The sequence below is a fragment of the Cervus elaphus genome, chromosome 20 (assembly GCF_910594005.1).
Source record: "Cervus elaphus chromosome 20, mCerEla1.1, whole genome shotgun sequence".
In the NCBI taxonomy this organism is placed as follows: Eukaryota; Metazoa; Chordata; class Mammalia; order Artiodactyla; family Cervidae; genus Cervus; species Cervus elaphus.
Window position 1 is genome coordinate 92,499,974 of NC_057834.1, and position 15,665 is coordinate 92,515,638.

At 38.4% G+C, this 15,665-nt stretch overlaps 1 pseudogene; it reads left to right on the forward strand.

The window, feature by feature from the left end:
* Nucleotides 1–14,960: 14,960 nt before the first annotated feature.
* Nucleotides 14,961–15,411, forward strand: LOC122677923 (annotated as a pseudogene).
* The last annotated feature ends 254 nt before the right edge of the window (nucleotides 15,412–15,665 follow it).

A 15,665-nucleotide genomic window follows, 5' to 3' on the forward strand; every position in this document is an offset into this window, starting at 1 on the left:
GATATCCATAGAGAGATGTAAATCTAATATTTTGACATATTGAAATTAACAGCTACAATGGTTATTCACTGGTTATTTGCATATGACTATTTCATGTCCTGGGACCTTTTTAAAAGCTTAAAGTATCTCCTGGGGAAAATTGGAAGCTCAAGAAAGTGGAATTCAGGAAATAGATGAGTTCTCTCCTGTATTTCAGTGCTTTTTACTATAGAATGAGATAATTTACTTATAGAAAATGTTTCTGGATTTATTATTAATTAATTTGTGCATTCATTTATTTTCATTTCACAGTTTTTCTCCAAAGGAATTTAAGCAGCTTCTAGGATCAAATTCATCAGAAGATAACAAATAGAATAGTTGAGGAATTAGGGTCTAAAGAAAAATGAAGCTGATAAAATAAAATAAAGTATGCCTGGGGGCAAATGGGCTTCCATGGTGGTTCAGACAGTAAAGAATCACTTGCAATGTAGGAGTGAAAGTGAAGTCGCTCAGTCGTTTCTGATTCTTTGCGACCGACCCTGTGGACTGTAGCCCACCAGGCTCCTCCGTCCATGGGATTCTCCAGACAAGAATACTGGAGTGGGTTGCCATTTCCTTCTCCAGGGAATCTTCCCGACCCAGGGATCAAACCCAGGTCTCCCGCATTGCAAGCAGACGCTTTAACCTCTGAGCCACCACCTGTGTTCAATTCCTGGACTAGGAAGATCCCCTGGAGAAGCGAATGGCTACCCACTCCAATATTCTTGCCTGAAGAATGTGAGCTGGGGGGCTACAGTCCATAGGACTGCAAAGAGTTGGACATGACTGAGTGACTAACACATGGGGCAATCCCCCAAATGCTTACTATTATACATTAAATCAAACTGAAATGTAAATGTTTTTCAGCTCCTTATAATCATGAAAAAAATAATATATAGTCAGTAAGAGGATTAAAGTTATCTGTAGCAAAAAAGATGCTTAAACTCAAAACATTTCCTGATCCTTGGCTAGAAAGTTCTATAATTTTTTTCTATTAAAAAAAAACAAAAAAAAAACTTTAAGATCCAGGTGTTTTGTCTCACATCATACAACTTTCTGAATAGGCAGGTTTCATATGATTAATTTTCATTTTAAAATTTGCCAAAAGATAAAATTTAGACACAAAATTGATATATAAAATGAAAAATATAACAATTTTTGAAATGCTAGAAATTTTGATTGGTATAGTTAAGACTTTTACTACTAAAAATAGATAATATATGTTAATTTACAAATTAGCTATGAGGAGGTACTGATATGTGGCTCACAGTCTATATAAGGAGAAAAGATATATTGAAGATACACATGGCAATGAGAAAAACAAGTATAAAGCAATGCATCAGACCTAGCTACCTATGCAATGTGAACACATTCTTTAGGGCACTTAGGTGACATGCAGCCCTTAATTGGCTAGTTGGCTTTCACATGCTGTCAATTAATCTTTAAAACCATTAAAGCCTAGCATGGCACTGGAGGAAAGCAATCACAGTAATCTTTCAAACTGGGAAACAAAGATTATTCTACTATAATTAGTATCTTCTCTTTGCTGAAAGCAACTGAAATCTATGTTGGCATAAGCATGCAATTTTTAGCAATCCTGCAAGGGTCTTCTTTCAATTGTTTCTATATTTTATTTTAACATTTTCCTCTCATTTGCTCTCTTCTTAAACATGTTTTGCTTTGTTTAGTTTTGTTCCTAGTACAACATATGGTATTTTTTTTTTGTCTGCTAATAAATGTAATGATTTCTGGGGGATCTTCTTGAAAAGTATATAGATACTAGAAACTCTGTAAATGTTCTAAAAATTTATATAAAATTCTCTAGTGTATGTACATGTACTACTTCATTCTTTAAACATTTATTACATGATTATTATGTGCAAAGTGTGAAAGTAAACCTAGACAGGTGGCCACCATCCTCAGCTTGATTTCTAGCTAAGAAGGTCACCATGAGACAAGTGATCATTTAACCACAAGCATACTAATTGAAGAATTGATGCTTACATGTTGTGGTGCTGGAGAAGACTCTTGAGAGTCCCTTGCTCTGGAAGATCAAACCAGTCAATCCTAAAGGAAATCAACCCTGAATATTCATTGGAAGAACTGATGCTGAAGCTCCAATACTTTGGCCACCTGATGTGAAGAGCCAGCTTATTGGAAAAGACCCTGATGCTGGAAAAGATTGAAGGCCAAAGGAGAAGGCAGAGGATAAGATGGTTAGATAGCATCACTAACTCAATGGACATGAATTTGACCAAACTCTGGGAGATGGTGAGCGGCAAGAAAGCCTGGGATGCTGCAGTCCATGGGGTCACGAAGAGTTGGATATGACTTAGTGACTGAACAACAACAGCAAATACTAAGTGTAGTGAAGGTGAAGGAAGTGCTATGCGAACATGTAGCTAAGGGCAAGTAGGGAAACTTTTCTTTAGGAAGTGCTTGTTGAGCTGGGATCTGATGGATGAGGAGGGTGCAACTATGAGAGAGAGAAGAGTGAGAGGGAAGAATTTGGAACTAGGTCGGGGAGATGACGCAGTATTTCTGAAGTTGCTGAGAAGGAACATTTCATGTTTAAGGGCCTGAAGGGAGACAAATAGACTGTAGGTACAGTGTCTCAGTAAAAAGAAAAGAAGGGCTTCTCTGGTGGCTCCGTGGTAAAGAATCTGCCTGCCGAGGCAGGAGACACAGGTTTGATCCCTGGTCTGGGAATATCCCACAAGCTGTAGAGCAGCTAAGTCTGCGCACCACAACTATTGAGCCTGTGCTCTAGAGTTCAGGAGCCACAACTACTGAGCCCAATGAACTGCAGTCTGCGCTCCACAACAGAAGAAGCCACGGCAATGAGAAGCCTGTACACCACAACTAGAGAGGAGCCCCCACTCACCGCAACGAGAGGAAAACCCCTGCAGCAACGAAGGGCCAGTGCAGCCAAAATAAGTAAATAAAGAAAATTATTTTAAAATAAAGGAGCAGGCTCTGTAGTTGAAATAAAAAATAAAAAAAATAAAAATAAAATAAAATGGGGATAATAAAAAAAAAATAAATAAAATAAAATAAAGGAGCAGGAAAGAAATCATCCCACTGATTGCAGCCCAATTCATTGTAGATTTTCCACTAAAGAAAGCAAAACCTAATAATAAGTGCTTTCCTGGAGCTCATGCAGCCGGACCCTGCTGACAAGGCCACAGGCCCAGATTTTCAGCTCCTATGCTATGTGTGCTTGCCCTGTTCTATACAATCTACCCAGGACTGCTCCTTGAATTTACCCAAAGCTCTTTTATTTCCTCCCCTTCTCTATACACAGAACATCATTAGTCTAAAATTATAACTAGACAAATTGTACCTGCCTCAAGGAGTGTGAAAAACACTTGGCTCAGTAAGAAGTGTGTAAAGAGGGCAGTGTTCCACTCACTGCAGCCTGTATTTCTGTAAGTACAGTAATTTGGAGGGAAGGAAAAGAGCCTAAGAACTAAGGCTTTATCCTACCTTCTAAAATAATGGCCAATATACGATGGCCTCTAAAATCTCAATTAACAGGATGAGGCAGAGAGAAATGCTAATCAATTTCATCAAAAGGTCCGTTTTGTATCAAGATTAGCAAGACTAGCTCTCCAGTAGGAGAGAGCTGGGGTCCTGTGTATGCAGGCCACTAAGTCACACTGCCCACTGGCACATGGGATCATTTGGAAGTGGTCCTGCTCTGGCATGAGGTTGGTGCAGCTTTTTAATGCTTGTCATTTCAGAAACAGCAGCTCATAGTTGTATAATCATAAGTGCAGAGCCTACAAACTAGGCTTTCATAGAGTGTGCTGCATTAAAAAAATGATTCAACTCTTTAAGCCTGATACCACATTTCAGGTAGTAGAGATTGTTAAGTAACTTTTTTTTTTTTTTTCATTAACAAAAGACAATCTAATATTGAAATCACCGAGTTACTTAAAAATTGACGTTTTGCCTTTTTTTTTATTGCTGTTTTTGTAGTTTTTAATGAAAGAGAGACACAATGAAAAGCCTTCTCTCTACCTGAGTTTTTATGGAGAGTAAGTCAGTCAGTAATGCCCATATAACTGTAGAGAGAATCAGGTAATGTTTTGTTCAAAGACCTTATCCCAGGATGTACTTCACATTGAAATATTGAAGTTACTAAGGGTGACTTATAGGTCCTTAATGATGATTTTGGGGGTAACATGTCAAAACGCAAATATGAAAGTAAAATGAAGTTACATATTTGAATATTATATAGCAGTTTGAAACAGTAGTATGCAACTATATGGATGAACATTAGCAACATAATGGTAAATGAAAAAAGGTTTTGAAAGATTAAATACTGCATGCTAAAGTTAAAAATTAAAACATATTGATTATATATATATATAATGAAATACATAAAAATAGATGCCAGGTAAAGATGAATAATGGCTGCCCACTCCAGTATTCTCTCCTGGAGAATTCCATGGATGGAGGAGCCTGGTGGGCTACAGTCCATGGGGCTACAAAGAAATACAACTGAGCGACTATCTTTCAAAGATGAACATGGTATTCAGGATAATGGTTAATTTGGGTTAGAGAAAAGAGCACTAGGATGATGGGGAAGCCATACTGTTAGACTTTCTTTGATGCCAAATACTAGTTGTTCCCTTGGATCGTGGATTCTCAGGTATTTATTTCCTTTTTAAACACAATAAAACATATATAGTATGTGTTTGATCAAAGATATATAATAGATTGATTTTTTAAAAAAAATGTCCTGAGTTTTTCCTCACTTTCTATTCCTGCCTCTTGCAGTGATTTTGTAATTGCACTCTGCAGAAGTGAGGGAGAAAGATTCCAGAAATAACAGACATTCCTGACCCTGACTGGTCATTTTAATTGTTCCTTTGAAGGAAGAAGAGATTTACAAACATGGCCAACCTGTCATACACAACTGGAAAGGCAACATACAGCATCGTGGGAGATCTACAGAGCCTCAGACCACCAATAAACTTCCACTTGAGAAAAGCCTGTGTAGAAATAAAGTACAGACATTCCAAATTATGACGTTTTCTCAGATTACATGCTTTACATTTCAAAGCTGTGTGGCACTTTAAAGATTAGGATTTATTGTGTGAAAGTGGTGTAGAGCGTGGCAGAGGGAGTGAACCAGAATTGCATGGTGTTGGGAGAGGCCTTTTAACAAATGCGTAATTTTGATATGTGTATTCGTATTATATCACAGGTCTTCAAACAGTCAATCCTGGTCTCCCAGCTCATAATGATTTTTTTTTTTTTTTTTTTTTTTTTTTACAATTCTAACAGAGGGTCTTTTGTGGGGGGAAAATCATCTTGCCCATATTAAAAAATTTACCTAATTGGTATACAACATGGTGTGGTGCTTGGTTATTTGCAGTTTTGGAAATCTCTGTTCCCCATGGATTTCTTATTACAGCTAGTTCAATATCCTTCTTTCACTGTACTAGTCAGTGCTTTTACCACTAGTGCCTTCTTTCTTCAGCAATAATCATATAATTTTTAGGCTTTGGATTGCTATCTTAAAGTATTATGCTTTCTAGGGATATATGCATTTTACTAAGAAATCTTTGAACAATGGCCTTGGTCAACATACCTTTTGCTAATTAAATTTCAGAGAAATTGGCATCTATATGCTGCTTGTTTCAAGTTAGCCTATAAACTGACTTGGGATGTGATGTTCTAGTTGGGGTGCTTATAAATCGTGTTGTTTCTATTTGTATTGAAATAGTATTAGTAGCATTGTTTCTGAAATAACATGTGGAATTTTTATTTCAGTATCCAAACTGGCCTCAGAGCTGCAGTATTCAGGAAGACACATTGTTTTGGCAAGGATCCAAGAGAGAAAGATAATAACTCATTCTGTTAGATCCCTACTGCTGGTTCAACTAAACATGAATTCAGCTAAATTATCTATGCTGATGGAGGGGAAAAGTGACCTAAGTGATCAAAAACTTGAAAGGGAAAAAAGATTGCCTGGATAATACAGAGACAATCTTTTTAAAACAAATGTTTAAAATTACCCTACTTAGTTCTTTCAGAATTCAATACTGATTTTCTTCTCTCTTGGAGCTGGTTAGATGGGGACTTCAGCATTTTGCATAATGAAAAATACTAGTATTAACAGGAAAAAAAAATAAAAGACACCATTAATAAGGTGGCTCTCTGGTCAAGAATCTGTCTATAATGTAAGAGATGAGGGTTTGATCCCTGGGTCAGGGAGATTCCCCCAGAGAAGGAAATGGCAAGTCATTCCAGTATTCTTGCCTAGGAAATCCCTTGGACAGAGGGGCCTGGTGGGCTACAATCCACGGGATCACAAAAGAGTTGGATACAATATAGCAACTAAATGGTAACAACAAAAATCTATTGAACACCTAATTTTGTCATATATATATATATATCTATAAATAAGACATGATTATGTCTACTTTGTTTTTTCAGGGTTTGTGTGTGTGGATTTCTTACTAGAGTAAAGGCTAACAAAATTTATCCATATTAAATATTTAAACAAAATCATTGAGCAGCTATGTTTTCTTTACATATGAACATCTGTATACTATTGTAACATATATTATTTATTTAAAAAATTCAAATAATATTAAAAAAGTTATAATGAAGGGTGATAAAAAAGGATTATAATAAAAAATGATAATCATCTGCCTTTCTCCTTTCACAAATCTAGAGTCCTTCTCCACAGATAAAACTACTTTGTAATCATTTAGATATTTCCTTGAATGCTTTTTAAACAAAAGTTAAAAAAATAAAACTATTCTACTCTTTCTGTGTTTGTATTTTGAGAAGTTAAGATTTTGCATTGTCAGGTTTTTTATTAGGCATATGGTTAGGTGGCATCACTAACTCAATGGGCATTAATTTGACCAAACCCCAGGAGATAGTGGAGGACAGAGGAGACTGGCATGTTAGAGTCCATGGGGTCACAAACAGTAGGACATGACTTCAGTTCAGTTCAGTCACTCAGTTGTGTCTGACTCTTTGTGACCACGTGGACTGCAGCATGCCAGGCATCCGTATCCATCACTAGCTCCTGGAGCTTGCTCAAACTCATGTCCACTTGAGTCAGTGGTGCCTTTCAACAATCTCATCCTCTGTTATCCCCTTCTCTTCCTGTCTTCTATCTTGCCCAGCATCAGGGTCTTTTCCAATGAGTAAGTTCTTCACATCAGGTGGCTAAAGTATTGGAGTTTCCACTTCAGCATCAGTCCTTTCAATGAATATTCAGGACTGATTTCCTTTAGGATTGACTGGTTTGATCTCCTTGCAGTCCAAAGAACTCTCAAGAGTCTGCTCCAACACCACAATTTAAAAGCATCAATCCTTTGGCACTCAGCTTGCTTTATGGTCCAACTCTTGCATCCATACATGACTACTAGAAAAATGAGGGCCTTGACTAGATGAACCTTTGTTGGCAAAGTAATGTCTCTGCTTTTTAATATGCTGTCTAGGTTTGCCACGGTTTTTCTTCCAAGGAGCAAGCATCTTTTAATTTCATGGCTGCAGTCACCATCTGCAATGATTTGGGGGCCCAAGAAAGTCTGCCACTGTTTCCCCATCTATTTGGCCTGAAGTGATGGGACTGGACGCCATGATCTTTGTTTATTGAATCTTGAGTTTAAGCCAGCTTTTTCACTTTCCTCTTTCACTTTCATCCAGGGGCTCTTTAGTTCCTCTTCAATTTCTGCCACAAGGGTGGTGTTATCCGCATATCTAAGATTATTGATATTTCTCCAAGCAATTTTGATTCCAGCTTGTGTTTTATCCAGCACGGCATTTCATATGAAGTTCTCTGCATAAACAGGCTTCAATATACAGCCTTGATGTACTCCTTTCACAGTTTTGAACCAGTCATTGTTCCATGTCTGATTCTAACTATTGCTTCTAGACCTGCATATAGTTTCTCAGGAGGCAGATAAGGGGTATCCCCATCTCTTGAAGAAGTTTCCATAGTTTGTTGCCATCCACACAGTCAAGGGCTTTGACCTGTCAATAAAGCAGAAGTAGATGTTTTTCTGGAATTCTCTTGCCTTTTCTATGATCCAGTGGATGTTGGCAATTTGATTTCTGGTTCCTCTGCCTTTTCTAAGTCCAGCTTGAGCATCTGGAATTTCTCAGTTCATATACTGTTGAAGCCCAATTTGGAGAATTTTAAGCATTACTTTGCTAGCGTGTGAGATGAGTGCAACTGTGCGGTAGTTTAAGCATTCTTTGGCATTGCGTTTCTTTGTTATTGGAATGAAAACTGACCTTTTCCAGTCCTGTGGCCTCTGCTGAGTTTTCCAAATTTGCTGGCATATTGAGTGCAGCACTTTCATGGCGTCATCATTTAGGATTTGAAATAGCTCAACTGGAATTTCATTACCTCCACTAGCTTTGTTTGTAGTGATGCTTCTTAAGGCCCACTTGACTTTGCGTTCCAGGATGTCTGGCTCTGGGTGAGTGATCACACCATCATGTTTATCTGGGTAATTAAGATCTTTTTTTGACTAGTTCTTCTGTATATTCTTGTGACCTCTTCTTAATATCTTTTGCTTTTGTTACATACGTACCATTTCTGCCCTTTATTTTGCCCATCTTTGCATGAAATGTTCCCTTGGTATTTCTAATTTTCTTAAAGACATCTCTAGTTTGCCATTGCATTGTTTTTCTCTATATTTGCATTGATCGCTGAAGAAGGCTTTTTTATCTCTCCTTGCTATTCTTTGGAACTGCATTCAGATGGGCATATCTTTCCTTTTCTCCATTACCTTCTGCTTCTCTTATCTTCTCAGCTATTTGTAAGGCATACTCAGACACCATTTTGCCTTTTTGCATTTCTTTTTCTTGCAGATGACTATAGTCCTCATAGTCAACAAGGGTCCGAAATGCAGTACTTGGGGGGTGCAATCTCAAAAATGACAGAATGATCTCTATTTGTTTCCAAAGAAAACTGTTCAATATCACAGTATGCCAAGTCTATGCCCCAACCACTAATGCCAAAGAAGCTGAAGCTGAATGGTTCTATGATGACCTACAAGACCTTCTATAACTAACACTAAAAAAGGTGTCGTTTTCATCATAGGGGACTGGAATGCAAAAGTAGGAAGTCAAGAGATACCTGGAGTAACAGGCAAGTTTGGTCTTGGAGTACAAAATGAAACAGGCCAAAGGCTAACAGAGTTTTGCCAAGAGAATGCACAGGTCATAGCAAACACCCTCTTCCAATAGTAGAAGAGATGACTCTACACATGGACATCACTGAATATACTGAAATTAGGTTAATTGTATTCTTTGCAGCCGAAGATGGAGAAGCTTGTACAGTTAGAAAAACAGGACTGGGAGCTGACTGTGGCTCAGATCACGAGCTCCTTATTGCAAAATTCAGACTTAAATTGAAGAAAGTAGGGAAAAGCACTAGACCATTCAGATATGACCTAAATCAAGTCCCTTATGATTATACATGACTTAACAACTAACAATAATAACAAAGTAGTTCAAAATGAACTATCCTCAAATTTAGTAGCCTAAAACAACAAATATGTATTATCTCCCAGTTTCTGGAAGTCAGGCATCCAGGAGCCCATGTAGCTGGTTGGTTTTGCTCAGCGTCTCTCATGAAGGTGCCATTGAGATGTTAAGTGGGGCTGCATCATTTGAAGCTTCATTTGGGGTTAGACAATCAAATTCTAAGAAGCCTCATTCAGGAGGCTGTTGGAGAGAAGCTTCAGTTCTTTGCCACATGGGACACATCAAGGATCCTCAAAACTTTGTGTATCCTCAAGCATGGCAGCTGATTACCCCCAGAGCACGCACATAGGCACAGGTATTTTTGAGTTAAAAGGATACTGTAACCTTCTGTAACCTCATCTTGTGCATGACATACTATAATTTCTGTCCCATTCTATTGGTCATACAGACAGACATCAGTCCACTGCAAGAAGGAGTTATCTGAGGGAATGGACACCAAGAGGCAGAGCCACTGGAGTTCCTCAAAAGGGCTGAATATCACAATTTGTAGCACTCTATTCCTTTGAGTCTTCTGCTGCTCCCAGTTTCTCTTAGTTAATCAGATTACCCAATGTGGCAATAGCAAAATTTTATTTAGATCAAAGCTCAGCTTATATCATATGGCTATTAGAGGTATATTTTGAGACTTCACATGTCTGAGAATTTATATCCTAACTCAGTTTGTCAGGGCATAAAATTCTAGGATGAAAATAATTTTTCCCACAGAATTTCAAACACATGGCTCAATTTTTGTTTATCTCTTGTGGCTGCTTTTAGAAAGTGAGACACCATTCCTATTCCCAGTTTTTATATATTTATTTCTGGAAAACTTTAAGGCTTTCTCTTTATTTGTGGTGTTTTGAAACTTTTCAGTGGTGTACCTCGTAAGGTTGCAGTACAGAATGCCCCATTAAATTTGAATTTCAGATAAATGATAAATACATTTCTCACAGAAGTGTGTCCCAAACATTGCATGTAACATATTATACTACAAATCATTGTTATACTTAAAATTTTATGGCCCACCTTGCATTTTTATTTGCTGGATTTGCCAAACCTAGTATCTCAGAGTGATCCATCCTTCTTCCTTCCTTCTTTCCTTTCTTTCCTTTCCTCTCTGCCTCCTTATCTACCCGACTCTCCTATATTCTACCCGACTCTCCTATCTGTCTATTGGTCTTTTTCCATCTCTCTATCTTCTTCTTTCAACTGTGTGGAAAACCTTGCTATTCAGTTTGGGGAGATGAAATGAAGATTATTTCTAAAATATCTTCTCCTCCTTGTTCTTAGTTAAGTGCCTGACACACATGCTCTCTTCTGGGGAGACGGAGGAGCATTCTTCTGGTTGTATGTGATGGAGATGGGACCTGGTTACAAATTTTCCTTATTTAGATTTTTTGGTCTAAATGGTCTTGCTTCGGTTACATCACAACTACTATCTTCTCTGATACCTACCCCATGGCTCTAACTTACACACATTTCAATGGGTGTGTGTCCTGAATTGGCTTGTATGTTTTGTCATTTTATGCAGGATTTTAGCTTTTAGAACTTAAGGTTAATTTTGCTGAGTTAAGACTATATTCTTTTCTTTTTCTGAAGTTTTCTGCCTTTACTTACTTCTTATGTTAGTTTGAGGTCATCTAAGAGGCAGACACCAAGATTGTTTAGGTACGTTAGAAATATTACTCCTCATAGGAAATGCCTGTGAGGAAAAAACAATAGAGAGAGCTGATGGTGGCTGGGAGATCTGTCAGACCAGTTTGCAGTTTTGATATTTTGAAGGAGTGAGGAAAGGAAGAAAAATTGAGTGGAGGAGTTTTAGCAATACAATTCAGAGAATTCAGTAAAGTTGATGAAATTGATCAAGCTAAAGTTACCTCTCAAAGAAGTCCACATCTCCCAGGACCTGACCTGTTTTAGTATTCCTGCAAAGCTTACTCCTTGGCTAGGAGCAGCTTATGGGAAAGGTGGCCTCAGTGTAAATGCAGCAGTATATTTCAGAGTAAAATATGCTGGTGGTCAGAGTAAAAAATGCTGCTGGTCATTTATGCTCCCCACAGTAGAAGGTCTGAGAGGTGTGTTTTCATGGCAACTATATTCCTCCTCTTCCATTCACTTTCTCCTTATGGTTTGTGATTATAGTTAGCACCCCCTCACATATATGTTTTAGCACAGAATTTCACAGAAACATACACCACAAGAACATACATATACAGATATGTGTGTATGTATATATATACATACACACATAGAGGCTAATGCTGGAGAAGGAAATGGTAACCCACTCCAGTATTCTTGCCTAGAGAAACCTGTGGACAGAGGAGCCTGGTGGGCTGCTGTCCATAGGGTCACACAGAGTCAGACATGACTGAAGTGACTTAGCATGCATGCATGCGTTGGAGAAGGAAGTGGCAACCCACTCCAGTGTTCTTGCTTGGAGAATCCCAGGGACAGAGGAGCCTGCTGGGCTGCCGTTTATGGGGTCGCACAGAGTCGGACATGACTGAAGTAACTTAGCAGCAGCAGCAGAGGCTAATACATAGAAAAACATAGAACTCATTGTTGCAAAATTCAGACTTAAATTGAAGAAAGTAGAGAGAACTACTAGACCATAAAGGTATGACTTAAATTGGATTCCTTAAGATTATACAGTGGCAGTGACAAACAGATTCAGGAGATTAGATCTGATTGACAAAGTGCCTGAAGAAGTAAGGATGGAGGTTTGTAGTATTGTACAGGAGGCAATGATCAAAATCATCCACAAGAAAAAGAAATGCAAAAAGGCAAAATTGTAGTTTGAGGAGGCCTTACAAACAGCTGAGAAAAGAAGAGATGCAAAAGGCAAAGGAGAAAAGATAAATTATACCCATCTGAATTCAGAGTTCCAAAGAATAGCAAGGAGAGATAAGAAACTCTTCCCAAGTGATCAATGCAAATAAGTAGAGGAAAACAATAGGACAGGAAAAACTAGAGATCTCTTTAAGAAAATTAGAGATACTAAGGGAATATTTCATGCAAAGATGGGCACAATAAAAGAAAGAAAATGTATGGACCTAACAGAAACAGAAGATATTAAGAGGTGGAAAAGATAAACAGAATAACTATACAAAAGAGATCTTAATGACCTGGATAACCATGATGGTGTGATCACTGACCTAGAACTAGACATCCTGGAATGTGAAGTCAAGTGGGCCTTAGGAAATATCACTACGAGCAAAGCTAATAAAGGTGATGGAATTCCAGCTGAACTATTTCAAATCCAAAAAGATGATGCTGTGGAAGTGCTGCATGAGATATGCCAGTTTTCAAATTTGGAAAATTCAGCAGTGGCCACAGCAGTGGAAAAGGTCAGTTTTCATTCCAATCCCAAAGAAAGTCAATGCCAAAGAATAATCAAGCTACCACACAATTGTAGTCATCTCACACACTAGCAAAGTAATGCTCAAAATTCTCCAAACTGGGCTTCAATAGTTATGTGAACTGAGAAATTCCAGATGCTCAAGCTAGATTTAGAAAAGTCAGAAGAACCGGGGATCAAATTGCCAACATCTGTTGGATCATAGAAAAAGCTAGATAATTCCAGAAAAATATCCATTTCTCCTTAATTGACTACTCTAAAGCTTTTGACTGTATTCAGTTCAGTTACTCAGTCGTGTCCGACTCTTTGCAACCCCATGGACTGCAGCACGCCAGGTTTCCCCATCCACCACCAATTCCCAGAGCTTACTCAAACTCATGTCCATTGAGTAGGTGATGCCATCCAACCATCTCATCCTCTGTTGTCCCCTTCACGTCCCTCCTTCAATCTTTCCCAACATAAGGGTCTTTTCCAATGAGTCAGTTTTTCCCATCAGGTGGCCAAACTACTGGAGTTTCAGCTTCAGCATCAGTCCTTCCAATGAATATTCAGGACCGATTTCCTGTAGGATGGACGGTTGCATCTCCTTGCAGTCCAAGGGACTCTCAAGAGTCTTCTCCAACACCACAGTTTGAAAGCATCAATTCTCTGGTGCTCAGCTTTCTTTATAGTCCAAGTCTCACATCCATACATGACTAAGGGAAAAACCATTGCTTTGAATAAATGGACCTTTGTTGGCAAAGAAAAGTCTCTGCTTTTTAATTTGCTGTCTAGGTTGGTCATAGCTTTTCTTCCAAGGAGCAAGTCTTTTTAATTTCATGGCTGCAGTCACCATCTACAGTGATTTTGGAGTCCCCAAAATAAAGTTTGTCACTGTTTCCATTGTTTCCCCATCTATTTCCCATGAACTGATGGGACCTGATGCCATGATCTTAGCTTTCTGAATGTTGAGTTTTAAGCCAACTTTTTCATTCTCCTCTTTAACTTTCATCAAGAGGGTCTTTAGTTCTTCTTTGCTTTCTGCCATAAGAGTGGTGTCATCTGCATATATGAGGTTAATAACATTTCTCCTGCCAATTTTGACCAGCCTGTGCTTCATTAAGCCTGGCATTTTGCATGATATATTCTGCATATAAGTTAAATAAGCAGGGTGACAATATACAACCTTGACATACTCCTTTCCCTATTTGGGACCAGTCTGTTGATCCATGTCCAATTCTAACTGTTGCTTCTTGACCTGCATATAGATTTCTTGTGAGGGAGGTAAGGTTGTCTGGTATTCCCATATCTTGAAGAATTTTCCAGTTTGTTGTGATCCTCACAGTCAAAGGCTTTGGTGTAGTCAACAAAGCAGAAATAGATATTTTTCTGGAACTCTCTTGCTTTTTCGATGATCCAGCAGATGTTGGCAATTTGATCTCTGGTTCCTCTGCCTTTTCTAAATCCAGCTTGAATATCTGGAAGTTCACAGTTTGCATACTGTTTTGAGCAAGAATTTTGAGCATTCTTTTGCTAGTGTGTGAGATAAGTGCAACTGGGCAGTAGTTTGAACATTCTTTGGCATTGCCTTTCTTTGGGATTGGAATGAAAACTGACCTTTTCCAGTGACTTTGACTGTGTTGATCACAATGAACTGTGAAAAATTCTTAAAGTGATGGGAATACCAGACCACCTTACTTGCCTCCTCAGAAACCTGTATCAGGTCAAGAAGCAGCAGTTAGAACCAGACATGGAACAACAGACTGGTTCCAAATTGGGAAAGGAATACATCAAGGCTGTATATTGTCATCCTGCTTATTTAACTTATATGTAGAGTACATCATGTGAAATGCTGGGCTGAATGAAGCACAAACTGGAATCAGTGTTGACAGAAGAAATATCAATAATCTTAGATATGCACAGGACACCACCCTTGTCGCAGAAATCAAAGAGGAACTAAAGAACCTTTTGATGAAGTTGAAAGAGGAGAGTGAAAAAACTGGCTTACAAGTCAACATTCTGGCTGTGGGGCGGGATCCCACGCCTGTACGGACAGTGGTGGCCTGAGAGGGTCATATTTAGTGGGGGAAAAGGCATTCCAGGTCCTATCCGACAAGATCAAAGCTGCAAGAGAATGAACAGTGAGGCACAGAGAGATGGAAGGATCTTGGATTTGACTGACGATGCTTGGCGAGAAGACAAGCTGCCTTATGAGGATGTTGCAATACCACTGAATGAGCTCCCTGAACCTGAACAGGACAACGGAGGCACCAGAGTCTGTTAAAGAACAAGAGATGAAGTGGACGGACTTGGCCTTACAATACCTCCATGAGAATGTTCCCCTCATAGGAAACTGACACCTGGCTCCTTGTTCATTGACGGATTTTTTTTTTTTTAAATACAGATACAAAACATTTTCTTTCTGTCTCCTAACAAATCTTTTAGTGATAGATCAATGCTCAAAAATATATAACTAATTTTGTGGCAGCAAAATGCAATGTGAAAATACCCAAATCAGGTTAAGAAGTTGATTACAGTTTCTTAGGGATGTAGACCATCTGGCTCTTTGAACCTAAAGTTCTTCATTGACTAGCTTGTATTTTAACATGGTTCATTAAACATTTACCTTTAATTCTGGAAAAAAAAAAAGTCAACATTCAAAAAATGAAGATCATAGAATCTGGTACCATCACTTCATGGCAGATACATGGGGAAACAATGGAACAGTAACAGACTTTATTTTCTTGGGCTCCAAAATCACTGCAGATGTGACTGTAGCCATGAAATTAAAAGATGCTTG